Source organism: Zea mays, chromosome 8, assembly GCF_902167145.1.
Source record: "Zea mays cultivar B73 chromosome 8, Zm-B73-REFERENCE-NAM-5.0, whole genome shotgun sequence".
NCBI lineage: Eukaryota > Viridiplantae > Streptophyta > Magnoliopsida > Poales > Poaceae > Zea > Zea mays.
In genome coordinates, this window is record NC_050103.1 from 163,598,064 (window position 1) to 163,611,604 (window position 13,541).

Sequence of the window (13,541 nt, forward strand, 5' to 3'; positions counted from 1 at the left end):
CAAGCCCTTATAAAAAAATAGTTATAGTGTTTGAAACCACTTTAATTTTTGTAAAGTAGTTTTAGCATTTTGGTTTTTAAGAAACTAATTCAGTTTCTTTAAACTAGAGCATAAACATATATATTTGGAATCACCACAATTTTCATAAACCAAATTCTTAAAAACTTAGGGCTTCAAAACATGCCCTACTTCTGTTCAAATTTGCATTCGTTGGTTTGGTATTGGACTGAATGTTAAGATTGGTTTTCTATATTTTCGTATTTGTTTTGTTGTCCTTCGTATCGATATCTACCATCCGCAGATGCTACTCCTAGCATTCAACCTCCTACAACCAACGCTTCTCCTTCTACCACTAAACCTCCTACCATTGATACTCCTCCACAAAAGTTCATTTATCCATACCCTTCTCCATACTCATATGGTGTTTGTTCCTCCTTATGGATCGAGGTAATTCTCCTCCGTTCCCTCCCTCATATGGTGCTCACCCTCCTTTTCATCCTTCCACGGGCACAATAGTGCCCCTAAGTAGCCGCAATAATGCATCGTCGAACTAATCTCCATGCTTCCATGCCACACAATTCTAACAATGAAGGGACTGGTTAAGACGGGGACAAAAGATTGATAAATATACATATTTTGTATGAATTCAACAAATTTTTAGGTCATCAATAGTTCTTCGAGTTTATAAATTCAACTGAGAAAATGATTATAGACTTGTGGTAGGGGTTGAGCCGTTCTACGAACGATGAGCGGATGCTCGAGACGAGATCGGGAGTCAGAGCATTTCCAACAGTTTCTAAAGATTAATCTCCCAGTACATTAGGACTAGGATCTTCCAAAAAGTTTTAGTACCTGAAAACAAGTTCATATTCCAACATCTCTGTTGAACACCATATTTGATACTTGGGCAACGATCTAACGGTCCAGCTCTGTGGCTCGGGTGGTCCGCGCCCCAGGGATCAGATTAACATGGACGAGAGTACTTATCTGTCGGGGACCATAACTAGGGGTACCCTCAAGACTCCTAAACTCGGCTGGTAACCACCATCAGCACAAAGCTGCAAAGGCTTGATGGGCGCAATTCAGGTCAAGGCTCCGTCCACTCAAGGGACACGATCTCGCCTCGCCCGAGCCCAGCCTCGGGCAGGAACAGTAGACCAAGGCAGATTCACGCCTCGCCCGAGGGCATCCCCAAGTAACGGGCGCACCTTCGACTCGCCCGAGGCCCAGCTCAGGCAGGCTTCGCAGTGAAGCAGCCTTGGCCAGATCGCCGCGCCAACCGTCCGCATCGCAGGAGCATTCAATGCAAGAATCGTCTGACACATTATCCTGACGCGCGCTCCTCAGTCGACAAGGCCGAAGTGACCGCAGTCACTTCGCCCCTCCACTGACTGACCTGATAGGAAAACAGCGCCGCCTGCACTGCTCTGACTGCTGTGCCACCCGCCAGGGTGAGGTTGACAGCAGCCAAGTCCAGCCTCGGGCGCCATAGGAAGCTCCACCTCGCCCGACCCCAGGGCTCGGACTCAACCTCGACCCCGAGGACGGTCTCCGCCTCGTCCGACCCCAGGGCTCGGACTCAACCTCGACCTCGGGCGACGGTCTCCGCCTCGCTCGACCCCAGGGCTCGGACTCAACCTCGACCCCGGAGGACGGTCTCCGCCTCGCCCGACCCCAGGGCTCGGACTCAACATCGACCTCAAACAACGGTCTCCGCCTCGCCCGACCCCAGGGCTCGGACTCAACCTCGACCCCGGAGGACGGTCTCCGCCTCACCCGACCCCAGGGCTCGGACTCAACCTCGACCTCGGACGACGGTCTCCGCCTCGCCCGACCCCATGGCTCGGACTCAGCCTCGACCTCGGAGGAGCCTCCGCCTCGCCCGACCTTGGGCTCGGACCGACCACATCGCAGGGGGGTACATCATTACCCTACCCCTAGCTAGCTCAGGTTACGGGGAACAAGACCGGCGTCCCATCTGGCTCGCCCCGGTAAAACAAGTAATGATGACACCCCGCGTGCTTCATGACGACAGCGGTTCTCAGCCCCCTACAGAAGCAAGGAGACGTCAGCAAGGTCCCGACAGCCCCGACAGCTGTGCTTCTACAGGGTTTAAGCGCTCATCCGACGGCCACGACATCACATGAACAGGGCACCAACACCTCTCCGACAGCCACGTCGGCATGTACATAGGACTCTGGCTCCTCTCTGCCGGACACGTTAGCACACTGCTACACCCCCATTGTACACCTGGGCCCTCTCCTTACGTCTATAAAAGGAAGGTCTAGGGCCCTCGTACGAGAAAGGTGGCCGCGCGGGAGGACGGGCTGACGAGCAGGCTCTCTCTCTCTCTCCCTCGCGAACGCTTGTAACCCCCTATTGCAAGCGCATCCGCCCTGGGCGCAGGACAACACGAGCCGCGGTTCCCCTTATTGTTTCCCCCTTGTGTTCCGCCTCGCGCCGACCCATCTGGGCTGGGACACGCAGCGACAATTTACTCGTCGGTCTAGGGACCCCCGGGGTCGAAACGCCGACATTATCCATGCGTGGTTATCTTGACCTATCCGTGTGAATATGTTGGATCTTGCCTAGAAATAGGTCCAGACCTCCTCCCCTATAAATATAAAGGGGTACGACCCATTGATAACCTTGAGCACATTCCAATTAACCTGATTTACTTTACCTTATTTATCATTCATGCCCTAAGAGTAGATATAGTGTAGCCCTAGTTGTAGTTCACACATCATCACCCTTTTCGGCTCAACGTCTTCTGGGGATGCCCCGGGTGCATGCTGACCCCGGAGCACTATCTTCACATCCATTCGACTCAACGTTGTCTATAGGCGTCTTAGGTGGTGATAGTCGCCTAGAGGGGGGGGTGAATAGGGTGAAACTGAAATTCACAAAATTAATCACAACTACAAGCCGGGTTAGCGTTAGAAATAATAATGATCCGAGAGAGAGGGCGCAAAACAAATCGCAAGCGAATAAGGAGTGTGACACGTGGATTTGTTTTACCGAGGTTCGGTTCTCGCAAACCTACTCCCCATTGAGGAGGCCACAAAGGCCGGGTCTCTTTCAACCCTTACCCTCTCTCAAACGGTCCCTCGGACCGAGTGAGCTTTTCTTCTCAATCACTTGGAACACAAAGTTCCCACAAGGACCACCACAAGATTGGTGTCTCTTGCCTCAATTACAAGTGAGTTTGATCGCAATGAAGAATCAAAGAAGGAAGAAAGCAATCCAAGCGCAAGAGCTCGAAAGAACACAAACAAATCTCTCTCACTAATCACTATGGCGTTGTGTGGAGTTTGGAGAGGATTTGATCACTTTGGTGTGTCTAGAATTGAATGCTAGAGCTCTTGTAAGTAGTTGAAGTGGGAAAACTTGGATGACTTGAATGTGGGGTGGTTGGGGGGATTTATAGCCCCAACCACCAAACTAGCTGTTTGGTGGGGCTGTCTGTCGCATGGTGCACCGGACAGTCCAGTGCACACCGGACATGTCCGGTGCGCCAGCCACGTCACCAAAGCCATTGGGATTCGACCATTGGAGCTCTGTCTTCTGGGCCCGCCTGGATGTCCGGTGGCGCACCGGACATGTACTGTAGAGTGTCCGGTGCGCCAGTATGGGCGTTCCTGACTTCTGCGTGCGCTGGCGCGCAATAAATGCGCTGCAGGTAGCCGTTGGCGCCGTCGTAGCCGTTGCCCCGCAGTTACACCGGACAGTCCGGTGTACACCGGACATGTCCGGTGAATTATAGCGGAGCAGCCGTTGCAGTTTCCCGACGCTGGCGAGTTCCTGAGGCCGCTCTTCCTTGGAGCACCGGACACTGTCCGGTGTACACCGGACAGTCCGGTGAATTATAGTGGAGTTGCCTTTGGATTTTCCCGAAGGCGACGAGTTTGTGCTGGAGTCCTCTGGTGCACCGGACATGTCCGGTAGCACACCGGACAGTCCGGTGCGCCAGACCAGAGGTGCCTTCGGTTGCCCCTTTGCTCTTTTGTTGAACCCAATACTTGGTCTTTTTATTGGCTAAGTGTGAACCTTTTGCACCTGTATAACTTATACACTAGAGCAAACTAGTTAGTCCAATTATTTGTGTTGGGCAATTCAACCACCAAAATTTATTAGGGACTAGGTGTAAGCCTAATTCCCTTTCAATCTCCCCCTTTTTGGTGATTGATGCCAACACAAACCAAAGCAAATATAAAAGTGCATAATTGAACTAGTTTGCATAATGTAAGTGCAAAGGTTGCTTGGAATTGAGCCAATAAATGTTACTTACTAGATATGCATGGATTGTTTCTTTATTATTAACATTTTGGACCACGCTTGCACCACATGTTTTGTTTTTGCAAATTCTCTTTGTAAATCCTTTTCAAAGTACTTTTGCAACATAGTCAAAGGTAAATGAATAAGATTTTGAAAAGCATTTTCAAGTTTTGAAATTTTCTTCCCTTGTTTGAAATGCTTTTCCTTTGACTAAACAAAACTCCCCCTCAATCAATTCTCCTCTTAGTGTTCAAGAGGGTTTTAAGATATCAAGTTTTAAAAATACTACTTGCTCCCCCTTTAGAACACAAAGAGATACCAATTTGAAATTTACCAATTGAAAATCATTAATTTAAAAAAAAATTAGGGTGGTGGTGCGGTCCTTTTGCTTTGGGCCAATATTTTCTCCCTCTTTGGCATGAATCGCCAAAAACGGATACTTGGAATGAAATATAGGCCCGTTTCTAACTACTATCTCCCCTTTGGCAAATAAAACATATAAGTGAAGATTATACCAAAGACGGAGAGAGATGCGGAGCGACGGCGAAGAATGAGTAGTAGAGTGGAGTGGAAGCCTTTGTCTTTGCCGAAGACTCCAATTCCCTTTCAATATACCTATGACTTGGTTTGAAATATACTCGAAAACACATTAGTCATAGCATATAAAAGAGACATGATCAAAGGTATACTTATGAGCTATGTGTGCAAATTAGCAAAAGAAATTCCTAGAATCAAGAATGTTGAGCTCATGCCTAAGTTTGGTAAAAGATTGTTCATCGAGTGGCTTGGTAAATATATCGGCTAATTGATCTTTAGTGTTAATGTATGAAATCTCAATATCCCCCTTTTGTTGGTGATCCCTAAGAAAATGATACCGAATGGCTATGTGTTTAGTGCGGCTATGCTCAACGGGATTATCCGCCATGCGGATTGCACTCTCATTATCACATAGAAGGGGAACTTTGGTTAATTTGTAACCATAGCCCCGCAGGGTTTGCCTCATCCAAAGCAATTGCGCGCAACAATGGCCTGCGGCAATATACTCGGCTTCGGCGGTAGAAAGAGCGACCGAATTTTGCTTCTTTGAGGCCCAAGATACCAAGGATCTTCCCAAGAACTGGCAAGTCCCCGATGTGCTCTTTCTATTAATCTTACACCCTGCCCAATCGGCATCCGAATAACCAATCAAATCAAATGTGGATCCCCGAGGGTACCAAAGCCCAAACTTAGGAGTATAAGCTAAATATCTCAAGATTCGTTTTACGGCCGTAAGGTGTGATTCCTTAGGGTCGGCTTGGAATCTTGCACACATGCATACGGAAAGCATAATGTCCGGTCGAGATGCACATAAATAGAGTGTTGGGGACTTGTTCTCAAATGCTATAAGAACAAGGCAACATAGAAAATGTTAATCGGTTAAGTCCTTCGTCCTACGAAACATTATTCCCCTTAGGATATAATGGTTTTCGGACGAAGGTTATGAAGGGCGTACCTTCATAAATACATTATATAGTGACGAAGAATGAATTGTAAGGAATATAAAGGATAACATAGATAATTATGTATATTATTATCATATATAAACAGAAATAACATTGAATTACAAATGTACCTTCAACTTGAAGGAGATGAAAGTACAAGCGTGACGCAAAAGTGAATGCCAAGTCAGCGTGAACAGTACGGGGGTACTGTTCACCTATTTATAGGCACGGGGCACAACCCATACAAAATTACATTCATGCCCTTTACACTTGATAATAATTCTATAGTAATCTATCGAGGTCTAAATAGCCTTTTCATCTTTAAGTCGGTTTCACTTTTTGTTGCCACGCCGAAGCTTTCCTGCTCACACCTTCGGCGCTGTATCAACCTTCGTATTATTCTGGTCTACTGTGATGCCGACTTGAGTCCGAAGATACCTGTTCACACATTATACTCCAGAAATACTGTTAAATCCTGTTTTTGAGGACCTTCGGAAGCCGAAGGCCCCCAACAGTAGCCCCTCGCAATATTAATTTGTTTAAAATAATAAATTTAGATTGCGACATGGACGAAGGCTTTACGCCGAAGGTCCGAAAAAACACCTTCCCTTTGCTAGAATAGCAACATTCACTGACAAGCGGGGTCTTTCAATTTTCAACGCATTTGGCGTATAAATACGGTCATACCGCAAACTCATTTGACACGCTCTCTGGCCAACTGCTCCCGCTCACTCAATTTTTAGCTCTTGTGCACTAAGATTTGCTAAGCTTTTAGTTTTGAAGCTTCGGCTTTGAAAATAGTTTTTTAGTGTCTCCGAAGATGTCTGAAGATAAGAAGGCTGCTGCTGAGATGAAGCTGATCCTCGACGAAGAGAAAAACTTGGGGTTTCTTATAGCGATGTCAAAGACCAATACAGAAAAAATCACCAAGGAGATTCTGGAAGGTTTGTCTGAAGATACTGGTGACAGTGACAGTTATGATGTGGACAGTGGTGGTGAAGACTCCGAAGATCGTCCCTGGCGACCAAGCCATTCAGTTTATGGTAAATCAACTATCAAAGAGAATCATCTTGTCAACATGAGAGGAAGGTATTTCCGGGATTTGTCCATTGTGAGGGCCGACGAAGGGGAAAAAACTTGTCCACACCCTGAAGAGAATGAAGTCGTAGTGTACCGAAGCTTTTTGAAAGCTGGACTGCGATTTCCCTTGAGCAGCTTCGTCGTGGAGGTGCTGAAAATCTTCGAAGTCTATCTTCACCAACTTACCCCCGAGGCAATCATAAGGCTGAATATCTTCGTGTGGGCCGTGAGAAGCCAAGGTCTGAAGCCTGATGCAAAAAGCTTCTGCAATATACACGAATTATCATACGAAACGAAACCTTGGGGTAAGGAACAGTATCACAATAATTTTGGCTGCTACAGTTTCGTTTCTCGGTCCGGGTCAAGCTGTCCCGTGCCAACCTTTCGGAAGAGATGGCCCGGAGACTGGATGACAGAATGGTTTTATGTGAAGAATGACCTGTCAGCACGAGAAGATATCAAAGGTGTAATTATGCGCCCTATTTGGCAAAGCTTCGGCCTTCGGAGGCCGAAGGTTGAAATGAATGAAGCTGCCGAAAAATGCCAGAGAGCCTTCGGCGTTATCTGTTCTTTTATTGGAACTAGAGATTTAGTACAAGAGCACATTGCCTTCAGGGTATGGCCGCTCGCGGAGAAATGGGAAATGCCGCAGGAAACCATAAAGGAGGCCGACGAAGGTGGACTTATCAGGCTGAAGTACACTTTTAAGTTCGGAGATAAATTCGTTGAGCCAGATGATGACTGGTTAAAAAGTATTGAAAATTTAAGTGATGAACTGCTTGGGGCTTATTCGAAGGCCGAAGATACTGCAATGTCAGCAGCCTTCGGAGGCCGAAAAAAGAAGAGGCTGAATCGGGTATTTGATGCAATCGGGTTTGTCTACCCTGACTATTGCTATCTCATTCGAAGGCAGAAGAGAAAAAACACAACCTCTGCAAAAGAAGAAGCTGCAACTGCTCCTAGCGAGCCAGAACCGAAAAGAAAAAAGATAAAGGTCCTCACACATCGACCGCGCTATATTGAACCAGCTTCGGTGCCTGAGTTTACCGGAGAAACTTCTTCGGCCACCGAGGCTAAAAAGCCAACCAAACCAACCTTGCTGCCAGAAGTTGCAGAAATGGCCGAAGCGCCAACGAGGATAGAATTGGAAGAACCGAAGATTTTGCTACCAGAAACCGAAGAAATGGCCGAAGCGCCATCCACAGAAAAAATGGAAAAAGTGAAAAAACCAGCTGAAGAAAAAACATCTGAAGTTGTGAGTCCTGCAGCAAATGTTGAGACAGTAAAAAATCAAAAAGTGCCAGCAGTGACTCCGAAAAGAAAGAGAATGGATAATGTGCTAGATGTACTGGAAACAATCAAATCTTCAAGCACACCTCCGAAGAAGGCTGCTGCCATTCCTGAAACAACAACTGAAATTTCTGATACTAAAGCTTCAGAGCAAGAAACTGAAGCCGAAGCTGGGTCCTCGAGCCCGCGAAGATAAAATCCTTGGAAACTGAGGAAGAAAAAATAACAAAGCCAACTTTTGCTGAAGAAATCGGTGTCATTGCCCCCGAAGCATCCTCCAAAGTTCGTGATTATATTATTCGTCATGCTTCGGGGAAAAAACTATCAGAAAAAGAAGAGCAAGAGGCCCAGCGCTACGCCCAAAAACTGAAGTATCCAAAGGTGAGAGCACCTAGAGGGGGGGGTGAATAGGTGATCCTGTAAAAGTTCAAAACTTAGGCCACAAAAACTTGTTAAGGGTTAGCACAAGTATGACCAAGTGGCTAGAGAGAACTCAAAACAAGATAACCACAAGAAAGCAATCACAGAGTTGACACGGTGGTTATCCCGTGGTTCGGCCAAGTACAAAACTTGCCTACTCCACGTTGTGGCGTCCCAACGGACGAGAGTTGCACTCAACTCCTCTCAAGTGATCCAATGATCAACTTGAATACCACGGTGTTTTTCTTTCCTTTGATCTTTTCCCGTTTGCGAGGAATCTCCACAACTTGGAGTCTCTCGCCCTTACAATTGAGTTCACAAAGAAATACGGAGTAAGGTGGGAATGAGCAACGCACACAAGACTCGAAAATCAGAGCAACAACACGCACACAAGTCGCAACAAGAGCTCGCAACGCAACACAAAGAGTTCACAACTCCACAAGAGCTCTATATGCTATCACAATGAAACGAATGCGTGAGATTGATGTCTTGGTGCTTAGAAGAGTTGTAGGAATGCTTGGTTTTCTCCTCCATGCGCCTAGGGGTCCCTTTTATAGCCCCAAGGCAGCTAGGAGCCGTTGAGAGCACATCTGGAAGGCTATCCTTGCCTTCTGTCGTCGGGCGCACCGGACAGTCCGGTGCACACCGGACACTGTCCGGTGCCCGATTTCTTTCCTTAACAGGCGCAGCCGACCGTTGCCGACCACTGCAGATCTGGCGCACCGGACAGTCCGGTGCACACCGGACAGTCCGGTGCTTTCTTCCGACCGTTGGCTCAGCCACGTGTCGCGCGGCGATCGCGCGGCCGACCGTTGGCCCGGCCGACCGTTGGCTCACCGGACAGTCCGGTGCACACCGGACAGTCCGGTGAATTTTAGCCGAAGTTGCCAGAGAAAAACCCGAGAGCGGCCTCTTCGGTCGAGGCAGCCTGGCGCACCGGACACTGTCCGATGCACCACCGGACACTGTCCGGTGCACCACCGGACAGTCCGGTGCCCCAGACCGAAGCAGCCCCTTGGCTGTACACAGCCAAGTCTTCTCTTCTCTTCTTCTATCTGTTTCTAACACTTAGACAAATATATTAGTACACAAAACCAATGTACTAAGGCTTAGAAACATACCTTAACTTGTGATTTGCACTTTGTTCATCCTTGGGCATATTTTCACATTTAAGCACTTGTGTTTGCACTCAATCACCAAAATACTTAGAAATGGCCCAAAGGCACATTTCCCTTTCAATCTCCCCCTTTTTGGTGATTTATGCCAACACAACATAAAGTAGATAGCACAAGTGCAAAATCACTTCAAATAAAAACTCAAATTGGTTTTATTCAATTTTGACATATATGGATCATCCTTTGCCACCACTTGGTTTGTTTTTGCAAATCAAACTCAAATCTCTATCTCTAAGTCAAACACATATGTTGAAGTATAAAGAGAGTCATTCCAAAAGAGATTGATCAAAGATTTCAAAAACTCCCCCTATTTCCCATACTCAATACTTTTCCCCACAAGAAGCCAACTTTTGACAATAGAGACAATAAGAGACAATAAAAGCTTTTGACAAAACAAAAACTCTATCCTACTATTTTCAAAATCTCTCAAGTGGTAGCTGATCCATTTATAGCTGATCCATTTATCGCTTTGGCCTTTATTTTCTCCCCCTTTGGCATCAAGCACCAAAACGGGATCAATCTTGGCCTTTTAACCCCATTGCCTCACCAAAGTCTTCAATTAAGAGCAAATGGCAATAAGATTTCATGAGATGAACTTGGAATTAGTTACCCTCTCATCGGAGTGCAGTGGAAGTCTTTCATGGTCCAAGTCCACCTTTTCCCTTTCAATCCTCCTTCGAGACTAAATTATCAAACTCAAGCACAAGGTTAGTCTCAAAGGGTCAAGTTGTAACACATCTCCCCCTAAACATGTGCATCACTTTGCAACGGACTTGTGAGGTCCAGGGAGTGTTTGTACAACTTGAGCACCATAATAAGCAATATAATGCAAAAAAAAAGAACATGATCAAAAGCATAACTACATGTATGCTACAATTCAATCCAGGTTCCGCGAATCTAAGACATTTAGCTCACTACGCAACCTGCAAAAGGTCTTCTCATCTAGAGGCTTAGTGAAGATATCGGCTAGCTGGTTCTCGGTGCTAACATGAAACACTTTGATATCTCCCTTTTGCTGGTGGTCTCTCAAAAAGTGATGCCGGATGTCTATGTGCTTTGTGCGGCTGTGTTCAACAGGATTTTCCGCCATGCGGATAGCACTCTCATTATCACATAGGAGTGGGACTTTGCTCAGATTGTAGCCAAAGTCCCTGAGGGTTTGCCTCATCCAAAGTAGTTGCGCGCAACACTGTCCTGCGGCAACATACTCGGCCTCAGCGGTGGATAGGGCAACGGAGGTTTGTTTCTTAGAGTTCCATGACACCAGGGACCTTCCTAAGAATTGGCACGTCCCCGATGTACTCTTCCTATCGACCTTACATCCAGCATAGTCGGAGTCTGAGTATCCAACTAAGTCAAAGGTAGACCCCTTTGGATACCAGAGCCCGAAGCAAGGCGTAGCAACCAAATATCTAAGAATTCGCTTCACCGCCACTAAGTGACACTCCTTAGGATCGGATTGAAATCTAGCACACATGCACACGCTAAGCATAATATCCGGTCTACTAGCACATAAGTAAAGCAAAGAACCTATCATTGACCGGTATGCTTTTTGATCAACGGACTTACCTCCTTTGTTGAGGTCGGTGTGTCCGTCGGTCCCCATTGGCGTCTTTGCGGGCTTGGCGTCCTTCATCCCAAACCGCTTTAGCAGATCTTGCGTGTACTTCGTTTGGGAGATGAAGGTGCCTTCCTTGAGTTGCTTCACTTGGAACCCAAGGAAGTAGTTCAACTCGCTCAACATCGACATCTCGAATTTCTGCGTCATCACCCTGCTAAACTCTTCACAAGACTTTTGGTTAGTAGAACCAAATATTATGTCATCGACATAAATTTGGCACACAAACAAATCACCATCACATGTCTTTGTAAAAAGAGTTGGATCGGCCTTCCCAACCTTGAAAGCATTAGCAAGTAAAAAGTCTCTAAGGCATTCATACCATGCTCTTGGGGCTTGCTTAAGTCCATAGAGCGCCTTAGAGAGCTTACACACGTGGTCGGGGTACCGTTCATCCTCGAAGCCAGGGGGTTGCTCCACGTACACCTCCTCCTTGATTGGCCCGTTGAGGAAAGCGCTCTTCACATCCATTTGGTACAACCTGAAAGAATGGTGAGCGGCATATGCTAGCAAAATACGAATGGACTCTAGCCTAGCCACAGGAGCAAAGGTCTCCTCAAAGTCCAAACCTGCGACTTGGGCATAACCTTTTGCCACAAGTCGAGCCTTGTTCCTCGTCACCACCCCGTGCTCGTCCTGTTTGTTGCGGAACACCCACTTGGTTCCCACAACATTTTGCTTCGGACGAGGCACCAGTGTCCAAACTTCATTGCGCTTGAAGTTGTTTAGCTCCTCTTGCATGGCCAACACCCAGTCCGGATCTAGCAAGGCCTCATCTACCCTGAAAGGCTCAATAGAAGAGACAAAAGAGTAATGCTCACAAAAATTAACTAATCGAGATCGAGTAGTTACTCCCTTGCTAATGTCACCCAGAATTTGGTCGACGGGATGATCCCTTTGAATCATCGCTCGAACTTGGGTTGGAGGTGCCGGTTGCACTTCTTCCTCCATCACATGATTATCTTGTGCTCCCCCTTGATCGAGCGCCTCCACTTGAGGTACCTGTTCGTCATCTTCGGTTGGGGGATGCACCATAGTTGAGGAAGAAGGTTGATTTCGTTCATCTTGTTCCTGTGGCCATACTTCTCCAATCGCCATGGTCCGTATAGCGGCCGTCGGAACATCTTCTTCATCTACATCATCACAATCAACAACTTGCTCTCTTGGAGAGCCATTAGTCTCATCAAATACAACGTCGCTAGAGACTTCAACCAAACCCGATGATTTGTTGAAGACTCTATACGCCTTTGTATTTGAGTCATAACCTAACAAAAACCCTTCTACAGCTTTGGGAGCAAACTTAGAATTTCTACCCTTCTTCACTAGAATGTAGCATTTACTCCCAAATACACGAAAGTACGATACATTGGGTTTGTTACCGGTTAGAAGCTCATACGACGTCTTCTTGAGGAGGCGATGAAGGTAGACCCTGTTGATGGCATGGCAAGCAGTGTTCACGGCTTCCGTCCAAAAGCACTCGGGGGTCTTGAACTCTCCTAGCATCGTCCTCGCCATGTCAATGAGCGTCCTGTTCTTCCTCTCTACCACACCATTTTGCTGTGGTGTGTAGGGAGCAGAGAACTCGTGCTTGATCCCTTCTTCTTCAAGGAACTCCTCCACTTGAAGGTTCTTGAATTCGGACCCGTTGTCGCTCCTTATCTTCTTCACTTTGAGCTCAAACTCATTTTGAGCCCTCCTGAGGAAGCGCTTGAGGGTCCCTTGGGTTTCAGACTTATCCTGCAAAAAGAACACCCAAGTGAAGCGGGAAAAGTCATCAACAATAACTAGACCATACTTACTTCCCCCTATGCTTAGATAGGCGACGGGTCCGAAGAGGTCCATATGCAGCAGCTCCAGGGGTCTTGAAGTGGTCATCACGTTCTTGCTGTGATGTGCTCCTCCCACTTGTTTACCTGCTTGACAAGCTGCACAAGGTCTATCTTTTTCGAAATGCACGTTAGTCAAACCTATCACGTGTTCTCCCTTTAGAAGCTTGTGAAGGTTCTTCATCCCCACATGTGCTAAGCGGCGATGCCACAGCCAGCCCATGCTAGTCTTAGCTATTAAGCATGCATCTAGACCGGCCTCTTCTTTTGCAAAATCAACTAAATAAAGTTTGCCGTCTAATACACCCTTAAAAGCTAATGAACCATCGCTTCTTCTAAAGACAGACACATCTATATTTGTAAATAGACAATTATA